A 7,746-nucleotide genomic window follows, 5' to 3' on the forward strand; every position below is an offset into this window, starting at 1 on the left:
TTAAGGATTTGGGAGTGTGAAATTAGAATCATTGAAATTATGTTCAATTGGTTTATTTCACAAAGTAAGGATCATAGACAAACATAGAGTGCATACTTGGTGTATGGCAAAGCTATTGTTTAGAAAAACATAGTGTACATGCTTGGAGCATGGGACAACTAGTGTTTTTAAATCAGGTATAAAGTTGATAAAACCGAAACAATGAAATAATGAGTAATCAGTATGGTGATAAATAAAAGTGGTCTATTTATATTCATAGGGTTTGATACCATATTTGATTCATTTATTCTTGTGTTTCATTTTGCATGTTTTGACTTCCAGAATAAACTAGGTCATTCTTCCTGAATGACTAAGTTATTCAAACTATCCACAGTCAGTCATATGTTGGAAGTAGATATGAATCAAGACTGTCATGGGTTGGCTTGTAGAGGTCCAAGTTGGTGGACAAAGTGGTGCTACAACACTCATGAGTGCTCATAAGTTCTGAGTATTGGATTCAACCCACGCTCATTTGAATCACTTCATGGATTTTATCACGAGTGATCATGAGACGATAATATCATATATTCTTCAAACCTAGAGATATGAGTTGTTACTATGAGTTGATAGTACATTGATTGCACGAAAACGCATTGGTAACTCGATGTTATAAAACGTGCCTTTGTGTATGATTCAACAAGTAGTAGAACAAGCCATATTAGTCGAAGTTTATCCATTCCTTTTACCTTCGGGATAAAAGCGATATCTGTGGGCCCCTCGATGATTTAGTGATGACACATGTGAGTGCTTGGCCAAGCCAGGACTGATTTGATTTGTTCAATCAGTCAGTCATCATGAATCGGAAATCGGGAAACAACAGATGGACAGAGAGAATGATTTATAATCCATGTCTCAGTCCATATGATATCTAGAATGGAGGAATATATGATACCTTATCTAATGGACAAGTCATTGACAAGGTCAGAGTTCAATTACAAGGTCATAGTTCGACAGCGGCTTTTGAGAGCTACGATTGCCAGTTGGTTCTTGAAGTCATACGAAATAATAGTTTTAGACTTATCCAAGTGGGAGACTGTTGGATTAGTGTCTAAGTCCATAACTATATTTGGTATGTACTTGACCCGACCAGGCATGGTCCATTTGGGTTGCATGGCATCATGCACTTGGATAGACTAAGTGAGAGAAATAAGACACTTAAGGTTATTAATATATTATAAGTTCTAATATATTAATAATAAGAATAATAATATTTAATTAGTATTGATCAAGAATTAATTTAGAATTAATTATGTGATCAAAAGAAGACTAATTAAATTTATGGGTTGATTGTGTAAATCATCCATAACTTATATAGTGGGCCAAAGCTCCATGGATAATCAAGTTGGGTTAAACCCATAGGATACTCCATGGATGCTCCATGGAGGTTACTTAACCCATGGGTCATGGAAATGAAAGGTCATGACAATTAGGGTTTACATGGTGTAACCCTAATTGTAACATACTATATAAGCATCATATTATTCACCAAAATCGGCCACTAGTGTGTGTAAAAAAAGGGCTAGCCGATTTCTTGAAGTGTGGATTTCTCTCTAAGTTATTCCAAGAGCATTTGATGTTGTGTGAGCCATTTGAGGTGTCACATTTGAGGCACTAGGCACTCAAGTCCCATGGAGTCAAGCTACACTACAAAAGGTATGTATTCTATCTATATTATTACCCAAGTATCTATGATTGTATGCTAGATAGGGTAATACCTTGGATTATTAGCATTTGCATGTATATTAGAGAAAACATAGATCCAAGGTATTTAGGGTTGCATGTACACCATAGGAGTGTTAGAATGCTCAAAACCCAACAGTGCTAGGGTTACAATACAATGAAAAGAATAATAATCAAAAGCGTACAGAGAATGATGCATGCGTGTATCTTATATACTAAACCCTAATGACATAAACACGACTGGACAGGCCCAAACCGTGATAACAATGGATCGAAGTAACAGGCCCAATGACGCAACTCTTAGACCCAACAATCTCCCCCTTTGCGTCAATTGAAACTAGAGATCATTTTCGGTTGAGTGAGTATAGATTTCTTCACAGTCTTGAATAGCTTCGGTATGATGGCGAGAAGAGTCTGACGGAAGTCAATATACCACCGAAGCATATCCAAAAAAAATTTCTTATCAGCTTCACTATTATGCTTACACCTGTGAATGATATCCAGAATGTGCTCCAAAAATGTAGTGGAGAACATGTGTTTGTCATCAAGAGCGAACAAGCACTTTTGGCCTTCGGCTCTGGTGAACATGACCGTATGATACTTCGGGTCAATTCTACCCATCTGCATCTTGTTCACATCGCTTGCCTTCCCAATTGGTATTATTGTAGGCTTCTTCCTTAAGGTAGAGGCGATCTCTTGATCCATCTTGGCAACCTCATGAATATAAGAAACTAACATTCGCTTGATGTGATCGATGATGGGCTCGTACTATTGTTGATCAGTTAGCAGAATGTTGTTCAAGAGGATCCAGTCATGTGGATTTAAGTTTGGCAAATCAGCAAGGGAAATCATATGAACCGAGTTGTCAGATCCTCGGGTCACTTTGAATTTCACATTGATAAAATTCCCTGCTGAAGTCGGTTTTAATACCTTGACTGTTGTGATCTTCTGTGCGCTCCAAGTCAAGTATTGCGGTTGAGAGAATGCGAGATAATAGTCAATTAATTCTCGACCAACCTTTGGATCAAGGGAAGGAATAGAGGCGATTGGCTCAAAGCAATGAAACACAAATGCCTTTCGGGTGATAGGCATGTCAAACTGAGAGTCTTTTGAGTTTTCTCGATGAAATGAGATGACCAGTTCAAGCCAGTGAGTGCTGGGAGACTCGATTGCTTCTTTTAACAGTTTCTCCAATGTCCACAAAGGAAATAGAGTTTTTCTACTTTCCAATGCGTCATGAGCCTCTTTTCTTTTCCTTTCCCTCTCTTCTTCTTCTTTTGCAATAAGAAGATTTTCGTCAAGCTCTCGATCACACTGCTTTCTTTTGAGAGCGTCTTCTCCAGTTTCTTCCTCATCATTATCACCAACTATCTTCTTGTTTTTGGCCTTCACACTCGAACCCGAAGCTTCATTTCCCTTCGGTTCAGTGGTGACTTTCAGTTGTGGGGGTTGATTCTTACTTGCTTCTCCCCCTTGTTTCGGAGGGACAACAGTCTCCGGAACACCTTCGATACGGCTCAACATTTCAAGAGCAGGTCTCAGCTTTTCAGCTAAGTGCCGTCGAACGGTAAGAGTAAGAGCCGAATCATGTGCCTCAAGGAGATTAGACAAGAGAGAGTGCACATCACCAACACAGCTTTTGATAACTGCTCTTTCAGATTTGAGATCATCACTTTCCTTGTTCGCATGAATGAGCTTCAAGGTCTGAGTTTTGAGTTGAGCAGTTCGACGATCCTGTTCATCCGTGACTTTGTTTTCCACAGCTAGTTCGGTATGGAGTTGATCAAGATGAGCCTTAACTGAAGAGACGAACTATGCATTATCAGCTTGAATTCCTGTTCGAATGCTTTCAAAATGCTTATGCTCCTCCTGAAGCGTACAAGTGAGTTCCTTAATTGTAGCACTCATCATATTGGCATTCTTTTGAGCAGCTGCCTGTAGAGAATCCAAAAACACTTGAGCATCTGCAATTATTTGTTGGACATTTTTGGTTGCTTTCTGACAAGAAGAGGTAGAAGCATCCACAGCTTTAGTAGCTTTATCAATGGAGTCCTGATGCTCTTTGACCAAGGTGGAGAACAGAGCCTTGACTGCTGCTTCTGAGTATTCAGTAGTAGAAGAGGGAGATGCAGAATCAATAAGCTTGTCAAGTTTCTCGTTAAGATCCTTTAAATGCCGTTTCGTTACAGGAGCATCATCATCATAATCACATTGAACTCTGTAGGGGCTAAAATAGAAGGAATCAAAGTCAGCATCCTCCCCACCGAGAATGATGTCAGATTCGTTTGAGGGAGGTGGAGATAAAGGTTTAGATGTAATTGGGTTTTCGGTCCCTGAAGTAGGTGCCCCCGTATCAGATACGTTGACACGAACTTGAGGTTCGGTTGGGGTAGTGGTAGTGGTGGTAATTTCGGTGAATAAGGGTGTTGGTATTGGAATAGAAGTTGCAGTTGTACAAGAAATTAGAGGAGGGCATGGAGCAATAGTTATAGGAACAAAGTGAGTAGGAGAGTGAGGAGGTGAGGTTCAGTTACTCTGATGAGCCGGTGAAGGTGGAGACGAATCTCCTCTGAGCGAACTCTCTTCTTGAGAATGTTCACTATCGTTGGACTCTTGTTCAGGTTGTTGGTCAGAGGGAACATACTCTGAGTCACTTGATGACAGTGTCTTTGGCTTGGGTGCCTTCTTCTTGATCTTTCGCTACTTAAGAGCGGAAGGACTTGCTTGTTCTGACTTTCGCTTTTTAGGCATAGCAGCTTTGGATGATGGTCCTTCCTTCTTGCTTTTTCTTTGATCAGCCTTCTTCCCTCGTTTTGATGGTTTATCAGCTGCATCCAGTGAGCTTTGCATGTCAGGGGTTAGCTGCCTCGGTCCCGTAGGAGGAAGCTTCTTGTATTCACGAATGAGCTTGCTTTCCCCAGAAACACATTTATACATAGATTTAGGAACTGACCCGATGAACAGAAATTTTGTGGGATCAGAAACAATGATCTTCGTTGTGTGAAAAGTGGCGATTGATGACTTCAAAGAGTCTGCCATTATCGGAATGTGAAATTTCTCCATTGCCCATTGAGTAACCAAGGTCCAAAACCTGCCACAAGAGATTTCAGAATAACGAGAAGATGAGGTAAGGCTTTGTACCAGTTGAGTCCAGAGAATAGACCCATAATCCATGTTGATCCCGTCAAGTACTCCATGGATGATGGCAATGGGCCCCCTTGATGAAGTGTAGGTTAAAAGCCCAAGACTTGTCTTTTCCATATAAATAGTCATGTATTATTCATTATTAGGGTTAAGAGTGAGACAAAATGTAGCCGCCACGTTGTGAGGTTTCTTGTAGAGTTAGATTCTTATTTCTTAAAGTGTAATCTGTTCCCCATAATTGAATAAATCGAGTGATCATTCGACATAATCTTCATATTTGTGTTTGTTCTTATTTTCCGCATCTTGTTCATCAAATATCAATTAGGGTTTTATTCCTAACAAGTGGTATCAGAGCGGGTCTTTGAAGATCTATTGATTTTTGAAGTATCCGTTCTTGATTTGATGATTTTGATTTTCTGCACGAGTTATTGAAGATTATTGGTGTTTTGTCGATATGGAATCAAAGTTCTTGTTACTGTTCATGAAGATTTATGATATTCTTCTACTCTTCATCGTGGTATTTTTCTGTTCTTTGGATCTGAATTGTTTTGAGACAAAAGTCTTTTGATTCAATAAATCTATGTTTCAAAGTCAAGTTTTTATTATGTTCGATCCTACTGTTCATTTCTTTTTATTTGGATCTGAAAATCGATTATTCCAACCGATGTTAAGCCTACTGTTCATCCGGTTCAAATTGAGTCCAAATCTTATTTGCTATTGTCCATCGTGATATGTTTCTATGCACATCAATTTTCGTTGACCTAAATGGTAAATGTTTTCTCTTTCCCGTTCTCTCTTCTTGTCACATCTTCTGTTCATTAACTCGATTCCAAAATTGTTATTATCAATAGTCAAAATCAAGTTTTTGTTCATGTTCGACAATCGAATCCAAGTTGTTTGATTTGTTCTTCATTAATTTTGGTCAATCGATTGATATGGTTGTGATAATTTTTGTTTCGGGAATCAATATGGACTTTTCTTAATCTGGAATCGATTGTAAGAAGTAGTTCTTGGTGGTCAGTGCTTAAATATCAAAAATTTGCTGTTTGGAAGTCACTGGGTCTTTCAATCGCGGCTTAAGACATCGATACAAATGAAATTGAATTCATGATCGGAATCGGAACGAATGAAATCAGAATCTTGACTAAAATCGGGAGTGTAATGTTAAGATCAAAAGAAATCGGAGTGGTTATGTGCTTTTTCGCAATTGCTAATCAACAGAAAAGTCAAAATCGCTATGAATATCCTTACCTGCAAATGAAATCGGAACTCAATCTTGGAATTGAACTCAGTTTTCTGATCGAAAATGGCTTTGTGTTTGGAATCTGGTAGCCAAGTGGTCTCGCAATCGGAGCTTAAGAAATCGGAACCAAAGAAATTTGAATTCAGAATATGATTGTGTACCTATTTGTAATTGGATCTCAAAATCGAAAAGTCATATTTTGACTGTGATTCGCATCAGGGTCATGAACGACTGATTTGGAACGAATGTCCTTTCCTGCGAACATTATCGGATTCGTAGCTCCCTCAAACATCAGAAAAAGCGAACCTCTGCTTGAATTCGTAGTTGACATACATTCGCTTTGGGGTATAATCAACAGACTTGGAATGAACCTGGAACGAACTTGGGTTCGTGTGATTGTGCTTGGAACGAAAGAAGGGAGGACAGAAAGCGAACCTGTGATTGGATTCAGTTTGGCTAAGGATTCGCATTTGGTCTGTGATCTATTGAGTTGAAGCGAAAGGTCATGGAATCGGATTCGCATCGTGATGCTTGGAACAAACTTAGATTCGCTTTGGTATCGGTGTGCTCGGAACGGAAGTCTACACGGAGTTGATTGGAATCGGTTTTTGGCTTTCGTTTGCAAACATTCGTTCCGGTCGCATTCGTTTATTTGGGGTTATTGGGGAAGAACACTACCGAGTTACATTTTTGGTCCCTGAAACATCAGCAAATTTGCACTTTTGGTCCCTGTGGTCTTCACAGTTTGGCTTTTTTGGACCATTTCTAGAAATTGTTACAAATCAAAGAGAAAATGATGCAGAATTACCATTCCTTCCCCTGTCTTTCAGCAAGTGACAGTTTCTGCCCAATATTCAGAAAAGTTTACAAATTTGAGGGCTGGTGAACAGTTTTAAATATTTACCGCACATATTTTTTCGTGAACAGAAAAATAAGGATTCCATCAAGTCTTGCTGTTCGGAAAGTCGTTTTTCGTGATAACGTCAAATTTTCTCAATTTTTTCGGATTTTATACTTCATTGTGTATATCATTTTGTCGCGGGGGAGCATAGTAATTTTTTTTATCCATTCAAGATCATTCTCATGACCATTTGAAGACTTTATAATCACGTTTTTTATTATAAATCGGGAGAGAATTTGGTATAGCCATTCGGAATTGGATTTGTGACTTTTCAAATTTGAATATTTTTTATGAAGGTTGTGGTAGAATTATGAAGGTAGCTTTTACAGTAGCAGTTCTTCATCGAGCGCTTCTAAAGCTTTTAGAGAGAAGTATCATTTACAGTAGCAGTTATTCATCGAGCTCTTCTAAGGACTTGTTATATCTCCGACTTCTAGTATTTTCTCGATCAAGTGGCGTTACGAATCTTAAAATTTGGGTTGTTACATGATAATTTTTGGTGGCTTATATCATTAGCTTATTTGAAGATCATTGTGACTTGGAGGGGGAGCTCTTCAAAGACAAGAAGTGATTTGGTTTCTTAATTCTGAAATGGGTTTTTATGGCGGGTTTGGCTTTCTTGAAGATTTTTGGGATTACATTCGGAAATGAAGTTTAAAGACATTACTTCAGTTCTTGGTTTATATATCATAGAGCCCGTTTTTGAAGACTATTGAAGAATCAAGATTCGTGGATTGCT

Source organism: Lactuca virosa, chromosome 5, assembly GCF_052849685.1.
Source record: "Lactuca virosa cultivar CGN04683 chromosome 5, Lactuca_virosa_CGN04683_v6, whole genome shotgun sequence".
NCBI lineage: Eukaryota > Viridiplantae > Streptophyta > Magnoliopsida > Asterales > Asteraceae > Lactuca > Lactuca virosa.